The 13943-nt window shown below is 42.8% G+C and overlaps 1 protein-coding gene and 1 long non-coding RNA gene across 11 annotated transcripts in view; both read left to right on the top strand.

Moving 5' to 3' along the window:
- The window catches only part of TJP1 (tight junction protein 1), a 607218-nt gene that overhangs the window by 371700 nt on the left and 221575 nt on the right, over window positions 1-13943 (top strand). The window lies entirely within an intron of this gene.
- LOC138674208 (uncharacterized) lies at window positions 2830-3247 on the top strand. Its single transcript, XR_011320530.1, has 2 exons — window positions 2830-2887; window positions 3021-3247. It is a non-coding gene; the product is annotated as an uncharacterized lncRNA (long non-coding RNA).

The following is a 13943-nucleotide window of genomic DNA, read 5'->3' as shown; positions in this document are numbered from 1 at the left end:
AGGCTTAAAGGTATAAAGCTGGAGGTCAATTTACCAGGTCGAAGGTCGCTTGGGGAAGCTGGGGGCGCGCAGCATTCCGCAGGTCCAAATCTTAGTTGCCGGGCAGCCCCCAGAAAGCATGTGCTTGCTCCCCTCTGGCTGGCATACCCTGTTCCTTAAGATGTCATCATCATCATCTTCTTCTGTGGAGTGAGTGCCTCCCAGTGACCTCAGCTTCTTCTTATACCTGGCTGAGCCCCCCTGCCTGCAGCTGGGTGGGCTTAGCAATCTCCACCCCCTCTGTCTCCCTGCAAGATTTATTCCAATATCTAATAAATGGGATAACTTCTCTCAGGATGATCAGATCAGCACACGGGCAGTACCAGCGCCTGTGGTTTGTTCTGCCGGTCGTACTGGGATCAAACCTGGACCCATTCGGTCCCTGTGGGAGGCTGATCCCTATATCTCGGGTTTCAGACCTTCCACCGTCACGGGAGTCACACTGTTGGATGCACAATTTCTTTAGGGTAAGGAGAATATTTTTTATGAGCCTGTACCTCGGACGATGCGTCCATAATTCACAATTCCATGTTGGAGACGGTTTGGCTGGGCTGCCATAATAGATGTGTATCCAGTGGCCACTTGGCATGCGTGTTTTAATTAAGCCCCCAAGCATTTCCAAGCCCCCTGGTGGCATGGTTTCCTCATGGGGCTTTGAACTACCGTCTACAGTTTACACTGAGCTCAGGCCGTTAGCATACTAATAGGAACTCTATTCATTAGCAAAGGTGGGGGCCAGGAGCACTCCTGTGTCCAGGAGACAAAATGGAGTCACGCCAATCTGATAGCATGCCTGTTCCAAGATGGCGGCTGTTCCCTCATCACAGTGTCCGATTCATTACTACAATGGCTCCCCCCTTGTCGGCTGGCTTTATGATGATGCTATTGTTGGTCTGTAGAGATGTGAGGGCTTGTCTCTCAGTAGATGAAAGATTAGAGCGTGAGGGAAAGAATCCTAGCTGTTGTTGGTGTGAAAGAGAATTGATCTCACGATCAATCAAGGAAATAAAAGTTTCAGAGGCATGGTAAGTGCGTGGAGGACAGAAATTGCTCCGATTTCGGAGACCTAGATAGGAAATAGACAATTCTGGTGTGGGGCTGACTGCCTCAGAAGGCGGTGGTTCCCAAGTATTGGTAGGATTAGTCCCAAAATGAGTTTTTAGTCTAATAGTCCTGTAGAATCTTTCCAGATCCTTCTTGAGCTGGAATGTATCCCATGTTGGTGTGGGACAAAACGAAAGTCCTTTTTGTAGAACTGAAAATTCCGCAGGGGAGAGGAGATGGTCAGAGATATTGATAATTAAGTTAGGAACCTCACCTGTGACCGTGTAGTCATCCTTTCGCTTTGATCTCCTTGTGCGTCTCCGTGGCGGTATCCTCCCCTGCGGCCCTTGGCTAAAAAATGTTGGCGACCCGACGTAGTGGAGGAGTCGCTCCCTGAGCTGAAGGATCCATTGTTTCGTGGAAATCTTGGCCGACGCCAAGGATTTCTGGTGGTAGAGGAGTCGGTCCATTTGTAGACCCGGTTGTTGGAGTAGTCCTCCGAATCACGTTGAAACTTCTGTCGTTTGCGTTCTTGTAAATTCTTCCGATGTTCCGCTAGGGCCTTTTCCGTCTTCTCCTTGAGAGTGGTCCACTCGGCAAAAGATAAGGTAGCTGTAAGTTGTGTTTCTATTGTTTGGATGTTCTGCTTGGTCTCGGCAATCGCTTTTTGTAAGTATTCCACAGTGAGTACTATAATATCTAGAGAGCACTTGTTCAGGATCTTTTTATATTTCTCACAGTATTCAGGGTTGTCAGAAAAAAGGGTAGGGTGAAGGTTACACCTTAGTCCCCTGGGAATTTTACTCTGCTTATGGTATTCAGCAAGAGTTGTAGAATGGAGATCGTAGGAGATTAATCTACGACTTTCCCTCTCAAAATCCCTGGTCCTCAGTTCGTGCACTGGGGTCCTTAGGAATTCATTAGAGCCTGTCACTTGGGACAGTATAGTGGAGGAGGTGGCCAAGTCATATGCAAATGTATCAGTAGACATAAGTAGTATAGGGGTATGACTGGTGCAAACGCTAACGTAAGTACTATAGTGATAGATATAGCGTGCACTCTGTCAGAGAATTGGGGTGCAGGTGCAACGGACCGAATGGTCCCGTAAATAGCCAAATATAAATTTCACCGCACTCTCAAAGGGAATATAATGCCAAATTTTTAACAAATTTATTAAATGTGTTCAGGGAGCATAACAGAATATTTCAAAAAAGCGATAAGAGACGTTTCGGCTCCACCAGAGCCTTCATCATACTCGCTGTAGACGATAAAGAAAATAACCAAAATAAGAAAGAAACAAAATGTAACACAAAACAATCAATGCATGGTAGATCCTTATATCCATAAGAGTCCCCAGAGGTCCAGGTCATCCTAATTGGAAATAGATCAATGAGCATATGTACAACTATTTACAAATATATACAAATATATGCACACATCGAGGGACTCCCTATACAGTACATTAGGGACTGGTATAATTAAAATAATAACAACATATTGTTACCTTGTTTGGAGAGTTTAGTGCGTATAGGGAGAATAGGGATAGGGATCCCAGTGATGCTGCAGAGAATAGGAGAAGTACATTAGTACGTATGTACTGAAGAGAGGAGCCAGGGAAGAGAGGAGGTTAAGTAGGGGGTAGATCCCTATATTTACGTAATGCCCAGGCGTATCTGCGCAATGTAGGGACAACTTTGGATCTGTAATGGCAGACATGTTCAATGTAAGTGAATATATATTCTCTGCAGCATCACTGGGATCCCTATCCCTATTCTCCCTATACGCACTAAACTCTCCAAACAAGGTAACAATATGTTGTTATTATTTTAATTATACCAGTCCCTAATGTACTGTATAGGGAGTCCCTCGATGTGTGCATATATTTGTATATATTTGTAAATAGTTGTACATATGCTCATTGATCTATTTCCAATTAGGATGACCTGGACCTCTGGGGACTCTTATGGATATAAGGATCTACCATGCATTGATTGTTTTGTGTTACATTTTGTTTCTTTCTTATTTTGGTTATTTTCTTTATTTTCTTTATCGTCTACAGCGAGTATGATGAAGGCTCTGGTGGAGCCGAAACGTCTCTTATCGCTTTTTTGAAATATTCTGTTATGCTCCCTGAACACATTTAATAAATTTGTTAAAAATTTGGCATTATATTCCCTTTGAGAGTGCGGTGAAATTTATATTTGGCTATTTACGGGACCATTCGGTCCGTTGCACCTGCACCCCAATTCTCTGACAGAGTGCACGCTATATCTATCACTATTGTCTGTGTGTAAGGCATCAGAAAATCCGAAGATCACGAAACGATTTTGGGTCGCAATGTAGTGCCCAGTGTCAGAAATCTGGGTTTGTGTCCTAGGTCATGGGTCGTTATGGTATTCCAATACATACATAGGAAATAAACATGTTTATAACAAAGAATGTGTTATTGCAATAATTTTCTGGGAGAAATACCTCATTTTCTGAAACAATAGCAAAGGTGCCAACACTTGCGGCCATGATTGTGCATGCTGTTATGAACTGGTGATTCAGAAACACAATGGACCTGGTGGTTAAGAGCACACAAAGTGACCTGATAGTTACTAACAACATAGGACGAGCTCTGAGACGTGGGAACTCTGCTGACCGCAATCCCTAATCCTATCACACTACACTAGAGGTAGCCGTGGAGTGCTCCTGACCAGACCTAGGCGCCTCGGGCACAGCCTGAGAAACTAGCTAGCCCTGAAGATAGAAAAATAAGCCTACCTTGCCTCAGAGAAATTCCCCAAAGGAAAAGGCAGCCCCCCACATATAATGACTGTGAGTAAAGATGAAAATACAAACACAGAGATTAAATAGGTATAAGCAAAGTGAGGCCCGACTTACTGAATAGACCGAGGATAGTAAAGATAGCTTTGCGGTCAGCACAAAAACCTACAAACAACCATGCAGAGGGCGCAAAAAGACCCTCCGTACCGACTAACGGCACGGAGGTGCTTCCTCTGCGTCCCAGAGCTTCCAGCAAGCAAGAAAAACCAATAAAGCAAGCTGGACAGAAAAAATAGCAAACAAAAGTAACACAAGCAGAACTTAGCTTATGCAGGGCAGACAGGCCACAAGACGATCCAGGAGAGAGCAAAACCAATACTGGAACATTGACTGGAGGCAAGGAACAAAGAACTAGGTGGAGTTAAATAGAGCAGCACCTAACGACCTAACCTCGTCACCTGAGGAAGGAAACTCAGAAGCCGCAGCCCCACTCACATCCACCAGATGAAGCTCATGGACAGAACCAGCCGAAGTACCACTCATGACCACAGGAGGGAGCTTGACCACAGAATTCACAACAGCATGCATCCGAGCAAAGCCTCACAAATAGAAGGTATTGCCTAAACAAACTTTAAGTTAGTATAGATAGTACATGTGATCAGTTGGAAAAGCTTTAATTGTTCATGCATACATGATTTCCTAATAGATAAATGTGTCTTTTTTTAATAACTATAGTTTTTATTGAGTTTTATAGATCAATGTGTCTTGAAGAGTGTCCTTGCCATTGATCTACATTAGCTTACCTTTGTCAATACTGCTTTTCCTTATGCAGTGGTAGTACATTCATTATCATGAATTGAATATGATATATTTTTATGTATGCATTCTGTGTATCAATATAATGGCATTGTTGTAATCAAGTGTAGAAGTTCATGCTCTCAGGTAGCCGCTTGGATACACCTGGCACGGTTTTAGATACACCTGGCACGGTTTTAGATACACCTGGCACGGTTTTATATCAAACCGGCATGTAGTTTAATGTGCATCATAAACTTTACAATAGAGATGAGCGAATATGTGCCGAAAACGATCGCCGAATCAGAATTTGCTATATTCATACCATATTGTTGCCGAATTTATGTTTGACGATCATTTCCGAACATATTCGCTCATCTGTACTCTCATTGACTTCACTGGCGCTTGGCTATGTTCAATGAGTATTGCAAATATGGAGATCGTAATCCAAACCGATTATTGAAATATTCGTTCATCTTAACTTTACAACTCCAAAACTAAAACAACCTTCCTTCAATATTAGTGTATAACATGATCAGTCCTTTTCTTCAGGCAGAATGAAACAATATAAATGTAGCAGTCACACCAGCCTTGGTATTTCTAGCAGCAGCTCACATTTGTATTAAACGCGGTCACCAAACACCTCTCAGTCTCCAGCACACCTCTCTTTGCAGAGTGGACTAACCAGCAGCTTGGCCTTTCTCCAGTCTAAACCCATCCACACTGCTGAGCTATCCCAGCTGCTGTTAAAAGCTCAAAAAAACCCAGACCCAGAATCCACTTATATTAAATCCTCTCTGTATCCAAGTGTTACTGGTTCAGCTCACATTACCAACACGTCTGCCATCCAGAACCATACCTTTCCTACACAGGACATTTATGGATTTCAAAACTGACCCTTTATTTTGGCGTCAAACTTTTTTACTGAGTTGATCATATCATGGAATGCTAAAATGAACAGTGCTGTGAATGTGTGAAGTCAGTGCTATAGTAGCACATGCTGTATGCATACACAGACCCCAGGAAATCAATCCTAGGGAAAAGAGAGACCTACTTGCTAGATTTTGTTAAACCTAGTGAATATATATTATTATTATTTATTATTATAGCGCCATTTATTCCATGGTGCTTTACATGTGAGGAGGGGTATACATAATAAAAATAAGTACAATAATCTTGAATAATACAAGTCACAATTGGTACTGGTAGTTTGGGGGATGTACTTACAAAGTGACCAGTTCTTGATCTAAAAGTGTAGCCAGCTGATATGAATACTTTATTACATTTTTTTCTTTAACAGAATCTAGCAAATAGGTCTCTGTTTTCCTTAGGATTGATTTCCTGGGGCCTGTGTATGTATTTATGATATTTTGGTAGACTACCGTAATTGCTCCCATACTTTGGACAGACTGTGTTAATGAACACATGCTGTATTGTAGTTTATTATTCTTTTCCATTTTCCAGTAATTCTGAGTTACCGTAATTTATTATTTATTTCCACTCAGCAACATATTCTGCAGAGCTGTACAGAGATTGTCACATTTACATCAAGCCCTGATAGGTTGGGTGTACGGTTTGATAGGCTGGGCTTAGTGCATGAAATTAAAGGCCTATCTGGTACGGAAACTCATCTCCATGCATCTCCTGTTACTTGAGAGCTCATTGCAAAAGTTTTTTATATATATTATTTTTTTCTTATTTTTTTTGCATCTTCATCAGCAAAAATTTCATTTTTTGTGTGGAATTTACATCGGTATATACTTGACATCAGTATTTTGCAGTTTATAAGATGCACCGCATTATAGGACACACCCCAAATTTTGAGGAGAAAAATAGGAAAACAACTTTTTTTTTAATAAAATGATGGTGCTTCTTACAATCCAGGCATCTTATCCCTTACCGGGGGTGGTGGCTGCGGTGAAGCGGGGTCCCAGGGTTGCTGCTGGTGTTTGGTGATGCTGGCTGCAGTGGAGCAGGGTCTCAGGGTCGCTGCTGCAGGAGACAAAAGTGGCGCTTAGGGTCTCCGGTGGTGCGGAGGCTCCACCAACATTTTGTGAATGCCCAGTGCCCCCACATTGTTTACTATGCGGTGGACTCCGGGAAAATGGCTGCCAGGGGCGGAGCATGTGCAGATGGAAATCTTGCTGCCGAGATCTCCATCTGCACCTGTGCCCCATTCGCTATCATTTTCCTGGAGACATCGCGTAGAGGTAGGCGTGGATGGAGATCTCGGCTTTCCTCCATCTGCGCCAAGTTAGAAGCCGGATGCCAGACCCTGGAAGAAGAATGGTGGCCGGCATATGCTGCCGCAGGGCTATTGCTCACCGCCGTACCACCACCGCTCATTGCTGGACCACCACCGCACACCGCAGGACCACCGCACCACCACCGCAACACCCCCAGCTCCGGGCCCGCAGCATTGACCCATCGGTAAGAACAGTGTTCAGTTTATAAGACACACCCCCATTTCCCCCCTAATTTTGGGGATCATAAAAGTGCATCTAATATATAATCTGAAAAATACTGCATACTTTATTTCCGGTCAGCAGCATATTCTGCAAGGATGTACAGAGATTGTCACTATTTACATCACACCCTGATAGGCTAGGCTTAGAGTATGAAAAGTAGGACCTAGCTAGTACAGACCTTTTCCTCCATACACACCTGTTATTGGAGCTTTGTTGCAAAAAAATATATTTTTTTCAATTTTCTTATGTATTGTCATCAACAAAATATTTTTTGAGCAATTTACATCAGTGTAGGGTAAGTTCGCATTTGCATATATGTGTGCAGCGTATCATCTGCATGCGCAAATGCATGCAAAAAACGCGTGCAAACGCATGCTTACGCATGACGGCACAAAAAGCTGCGTTTGTATGCGTTTTTTGTCTGCATTTGCCTTTTTTATGTGCATGCGTTCGATATTTCCAGGAGGGCGTGTCTCAATGGGCATGTCTCAATCAGTTCCTGGACATGCGCAGTCTGAAGTACACAAGCGCATCGAATGCATGCATACGCAAGGAAATGCGCACGCATGCATTCTCATAGACAGTGATGCGTTTTTTAACGCACTCATCCACATGCGCATGCCTGCGCATATTTGATTTTTTTTTACGCTTCCAAAAATGCAACATGTTGCGTTCGCAGGATCCCTCCGCACACTGAGAAATGACGCATGCCTATGCAGACATGCGAACTGATGCAAACGCATGTCCCTGCGTATGCCATGTTAAAGATAGGTACGCATGACGCATGCGGATCTGTGCGGATGATACGCTGCGCACAGAGACGCAAATGTGAAACCACCCATACACTTAGATTAAACCAGGGGTCTCAAACTTGGCTGGGTATATGGACCGCATATGGAAAAAAATTAGAATTTGGGGGACACATTATTTGAAGGACGAAGGGACATTTTTTATGCTGGCAGAACTTTATTTCAGTATAAGATGTGCCTTGGATGCACATTCAATTGAAATGTATTGCCGCGCAGAGATTACCCTATCCTTTATAGTTCACTGAATCTCAGGTGTGGTGGTCCACTCTGTGCATAGAAAAATCTTACATTATCTGCTTAAGTCCCTTCCAATAGCTAAAACAGGAAAAACAGTGGGAAGAAAATCAATAAACCTCATCTCATTGATGGCGAGATTGAAGCTAGGACAGAGCAGGAGTCAGGAAATAACAAGTTACGGGTCTCTGATTTGAAGCTATGGGTCAGTGGTTCGGAGACGCTGGCGTGTGGCTGCTCTATACATAGGTCACTTATTTTCTTACCACTACATGCTATTTCTTTAGGGATGTTTTAAGCTTTTTTACGTTACCTGTTTTATTATTACTAATATGACATTTACTTTTTTGTCTTGGGTATGCTGGTATGCTCCTTTTTCCTAAATTATTAAGTTCACCTCTTTCATGGGGGGGGTCACAGGCTCCTTATTATTGCATGTTTCTGAGGGTGAGGGTGTCTTGGGCAGGCCACTTACCAGGGTACACCCCTTATTGGAGCTTACCCACTCTTTTTAATTGTTTTTCAGTATTTAGTCCTATATATGCTGTTTTGAAAAAAGCTTATTTATTTTGTTTTGATTTAGTAATTTGTGTAGTTTATTGCTTTTACGAGTGCCCTTATCATGCATCCACTTTCTCTAGCACGGCTATGACAATGTAGGGTTGAGGTGCTAAGGGTTCACCAGTAACCAACTCCAGGGCCGCACTTTTCAGCTACATGAAATGTGACATTCTCCTCATTCACAAATGTATATAACAATGAACGGGGTAGATTATTAAATGAATAAGATGCTGCCTGTGTCTGTACATGGCCATTCAAGTATATAGTACCAAGTACTGCTCATATAAGAGGGTGGTCCACTATTGCACAGGGGCCCACCAGAGGACTCTCCAGTTCTCCTGTGGGCCAGTCCAGGAACACTTGTCAGATGGCATCCACTGCTGCAAAACTGATAATCATTACTCAGCTGGTGAATCCACCACTGTTTCCATGACGTTCCCCTCTGAAAAAGGATGTTAGGAGATCGGCTGGCACAAAAGAAGCCTGGAGGTCCGGTGGGTGAATGTATGTTTTATTTTCAGACCACCATGGACCATTATAATATATAAAAGTGTTAAAAAAAAAAAACAACATGAGAAAACTCAATTGAAAATACAATGAAAAGCAAAGCGAAATGCTGTGTTTAATTTTAGCCTAAAGTCCCATGTGCAGGGTGTGATGATGGTACGACAAATGACAAAATGCTCGTTTGTCAACTGATTGCACTTTTTATGCTGGAATAAAAATGCTGAATTATTGCCGGGTGGCAGCACATCCCTTCATGTACATAGGGAGTGTGCTGCCAACAGTGATGTAAAGTGTGCGGCAAGAGGAGGGGGTGTACGAAGCAACTCCTGGTCATTGTAAAAAAAACTAAAATAAATTAATATAGAAAATCAGTTGTTGCAGATAAACTATCTGACTTTGTAAAAGGAACTTTGTGTCTCATTCAGACGTCTTTTTTTTTTCTAATCCGCGAAAAAAAAAAGACTGATTTCTAATGTGCAGGGCCAGATTTTAATCATTGTGTTTTCAGCTCAGTGAGATATGAACAGTAGAGATGAGCAAATATGTTCGTCTCCCTTCTTATTCTGCGCGCTTACCGAATAAGCTGCATCTGGAACCCGGATACCTGGAGCGCTCCCGATAATCAGCTGTCCTGTGCCGCGGCTTGTGTGACAGTCACAGCACATGTATGGAGAGCCTGTGTTGGGCTACCAATGCATGTATGTGACTGTCACAGCGGCCCCGAACAGCTGATTATCGGGGGCGCTCCAGGTATCCGGGTCCCAGATGCAGCTATTTGGGAAGTGCTATAGCTATTCAGATAAGCACTTATCCAAAGCTATTCGTGTTCGGCCGACAGCCATCTTATGTGTATGGCCAGTCGTAGTAACCAGTAAAATACGTGACTTAGTAGCTCCCCATGTTCTACAATGCACAAGGCCTGTAAGATATAGTTGTACCAAAAAGATGAATTGCTCTAAGTAGCAGACGCTAAAGTATAATTTTTAATTGCTAAGTAAAGGAAAATAAATGACGTTACAAAGAACTTTTAACTACTGAAATAATAAGAAAGCTCTGAAAGCTTACATGATTTTGGCGTGAATAGTTTCGGTGTGATGTTACTCTTTGCAGGGTGGTGAGGTCCATGTTATGACCCTACCAGTCCTATCAGGATTGTTGTTGCTATCAGGGGTGAGGGGTGAGAACAATTTGGGATCTCTGCTCTTTTACCTCCTCCTGACATGAGTTTCAGAGGGACGGGAAGGGAGGGGTCCATCCTGCTGGGAAGCATCAGCTAAGGAATGTGGGTTAATGAAGCTATTTTTAAAGTCCTCAACACCAGGACCACTATTACACATGGATCTTGTCCACACATTTACACCAGCACCTGCTTCTAAAACCAGACCTTGCTTTTGCTAGTGTTACAAGCTTTTTTTTTTTTTCATTTGTAGGCATTTTTACAGCTTTTTATTCCATTGTAGAGATGCTGTGCTCACATGTCATTTCATACGTCCAACACTAAACATGGAGGGTTGTAGTGCGAGGATCGGCTGTCGTTGGTGTGATACAAAGAGGAAGCACCGGACTGTTACTTTAAAGCTTGTTATTAAAAAATGTGCAATATCCTTTAAAAAAAGCTATAAGCTTAGAATATTAAAAAAGCTAAAATAAATCGACTATAAAAATGTTTTATTCAGTTGATCACAGTGTATAATAAACGCTGAGCTGAAGAAAACTACTGCACTCCTAAATGCTTAATATGCAAAGCTGAACTTGTGCTGCAGCAGAACGGCAATTCATGCCAGTGCCAACGTTCGGCACAATATTTTCTATTTTAGATTCTGCCCACACTATTGGAGTTGAGTCATTTTACTATTACTTCTAGTAAGAAGAGCAGTAGTATAAGATCGGCATTACACTACCGTAGAATACGGGCGAGTGCTTTGTGAGAAAACATCGCAAAGCACTCGGACCAGTGTTAATCTATGGGGCAGCTCACATCACCGTATTTTTTCTCTGGCGTATTGTACGTGCGTGTAAAATCACCGAGATTCGGCCGAGACTCACCAATGCAAGCCTATGGGTGTGTGAAAAAAATCGCACAGCAGTCGGACCATTGGGGTGCTGTCCGATTTTTAACGCACCAGTGTCCTTTGAAAAGCCAGCAGTTCATCTTCCGCATACAGTAACATCACACTGACAGGTTAGAGTAGAGTGGATAGAGTAGGTATATACACATAGAATACATATATATGTCAGTGACATACACATATACATATGTATATATATTACATACATAGATAGATGAAAAGCCGATAATTCATCTGCCATGTTCTGTAAAATCACTGCAGGAGCCGACAGGATAGAAGAGATGAATTACATACAGTAAATACAAATTGAATAGGTAGATATATAGATGTCAGTGACAAATATAATTAGTATAGTGTGTGTGCAAATTACTGGACATGTATTTAAATTAATAAAAGATTATTTTTCTTAAAAAAATAGTGTGGGCTCTTACGCAATTTTTGTAACCAGCAGATGGAAAGCCGACGGCTGGGGGCAGATGTTTATAGCCTGGGAAGGAGGTAATATCCATGGAGCTTCCCAGGCTATTGATATCAGCTCATAGCTGGATAATTAGCCTTTACTGGCTATTAAAATGGGGGACCCTAATAATGATGTATGGTCCCCCTATAATTAACAACCAGCAAAGGCTATGCAGGCAGCTGTCTATGCAGACAGCTAATATTAATATCCTAATTAGGGGTCATAGAAACTGGCCCCCCAGGCTGAAAACATCTGCTCTCAGCCACCCCAGAAAAGGAGCATCTCTAAGACGCGCCAATTCTGGCATTTAGCCTCACTCTTCCCACATGCCCTGTAGCAGTGGCAAGTGGGGTAATAGTTGGGGGGGTTGATATCACTGTCAGGCGACATCAAGCTCAGAGGTTAGTAATGGAGAGGCATCCATAAGATGCCCCCATTACTAACCCCATAGTCACATTTGTAAGAAAACAGACACCTAGAAAAAAAAGTATTTTAATTGAAAGACACAGACTCCTTTAATATTCTTCATTAAGCCATATTTACGACCTCGCCTACTTCCCCGATGCCCTCGCAGAGATGCTTTAAATCCATTTGTCCCACGACAGGTCCAGCTCTGCTACATCTAGATGGCAGCCTGCATGATGCGACCATGCAGCCTGTCATCCGGCAGACACACTGAGCACCATGTGCTCAGTGTCTCTGTGTGAACTGCTATTCCCTGTCTGAGAGCACTGCGAGTGTGAGAAAGTTTTCCTGCTCGCGGTGCCATCTGACAGGTCCCGGGAGTTCACAGCCAGTGAACTCACTTTACCTTTCTGACGTCAGTGCGAGCGCCATGGGAATAACCAAACCAGGTAGTGATAGCTATCACTGGCAAGGTCAGAAGCAAGGAGGAGGGTTCTTATACCTGCTGGGTGTAACAAACTCAGAACAGCTGATACAACCCAAGACAGAGAACTGGAGTTCAACTAAGCAGTTTAATCCTTGCAGCACCAGATAAAAGAAAGCCAGAACTGCTAATAGGACGATGATGCTGTTCTAACTACTGCAGGTGCAGGGCCGGACTGGCCATCTGGCAAATGCCAGAAGGGCCTGTCTGGTCATGGGCCACCTTGTCTGCAACGTTGTTAACAGAATCGGTGTTCTCAAGATACCCATACTGTTAAGAGTTGTGACGGAGCACAAAGTCGCTTTATTCAGTCACTTACCCCAGAAGACCACAGGTATCATTAGAAATATTGGTCTTGTAGTAAATCTTGCTTCCTCTATCCAGGGTAATATTAGTAATATATCACATCTGGTGCTTGGGGATGGGGACAATATGGGCCGAGTGATTTCAAATGCCAGGACTGAATTTCAGCCCCAGTCCGTACCTGCGCTGGTGTATGTGTCACCAGACACTTTAATCGTCTGCCCCCATTCTGTCGCGGTTTCCCCGTGACATACATGCTGTTTGTGAAACTAATCTTGGGATTCTTAGTGGAGACACCCAGTTGTGGGTCGATTAATGAAGATTGGCATTTTGTATGCCAGTCTTGATCCAGTGTGTGCTGCAGTACGAAGCATCAAATTATTCGAGAGGCATGTCTCTTAATAAATTTGGCATACCATTTATCAGCTGCTGTGCGACAGCATCCCAGATGTGTGCCAGTCACAGACTGCAGTATATTTCTTTCGTAATTTATATGCTCGACCATATGGCGTCAGATACTGTATATGGTCGTATCTGGTGTAAGATATGCCACAGCTCGGCATGAATTAGATGAGGTGTGGCATCACACCCCAGCTCTGCCCATTTTGGCAAAACTGGTGTGAAAACATCAAAACTTGTAACATCTTTGTGATGCTCCACTTTGCACAAAAAAAATGTATAATTTTACAAAGCCCTTTACATAAGAATTCTGGCGTAATCACTTTGATGAACCGCATTTATATGTGCCTCGCATATGAGCCTTTATATTGTTTACATTACTTGTATTTTTCATACAAGGCCAATAATATTCAATACTTACTGTATACACATATTGCTGTGCATTCTGGTGCATAACTTGAGGAAGCCCTAAGGGACACTTTTTTGGCATTCAAGGGTGAACGGAACAACGTGGATAGGTTTGATGTGTACACTGGGAGCTTTTTCTGGTACATTAAAACAAACAACTTTGCAATTTACCTCTTATTAAAAATCCTC

This window comes from Ranitomeya imitator, chromosome 4, assembly GCF_032444005.1.
Source record: "Ranitomeya imitator isolate aRanImi1 chromosome 4, aRanImi1.pri, whole genome shotgun sequence".
Classification (NCBI taxonomy): domain Eukaryota; kingdom Metazoa; phylum Chordata; class Amphibia; order Anura; family Dendrobatidae; genus Ranitomeya; species Ranitomeya imitator.
The sequence above is the reverse complement of the archived record's forward strand: the minus strand, read 5'-3'. Positions and strand labels throughout refer to the sequence as shown.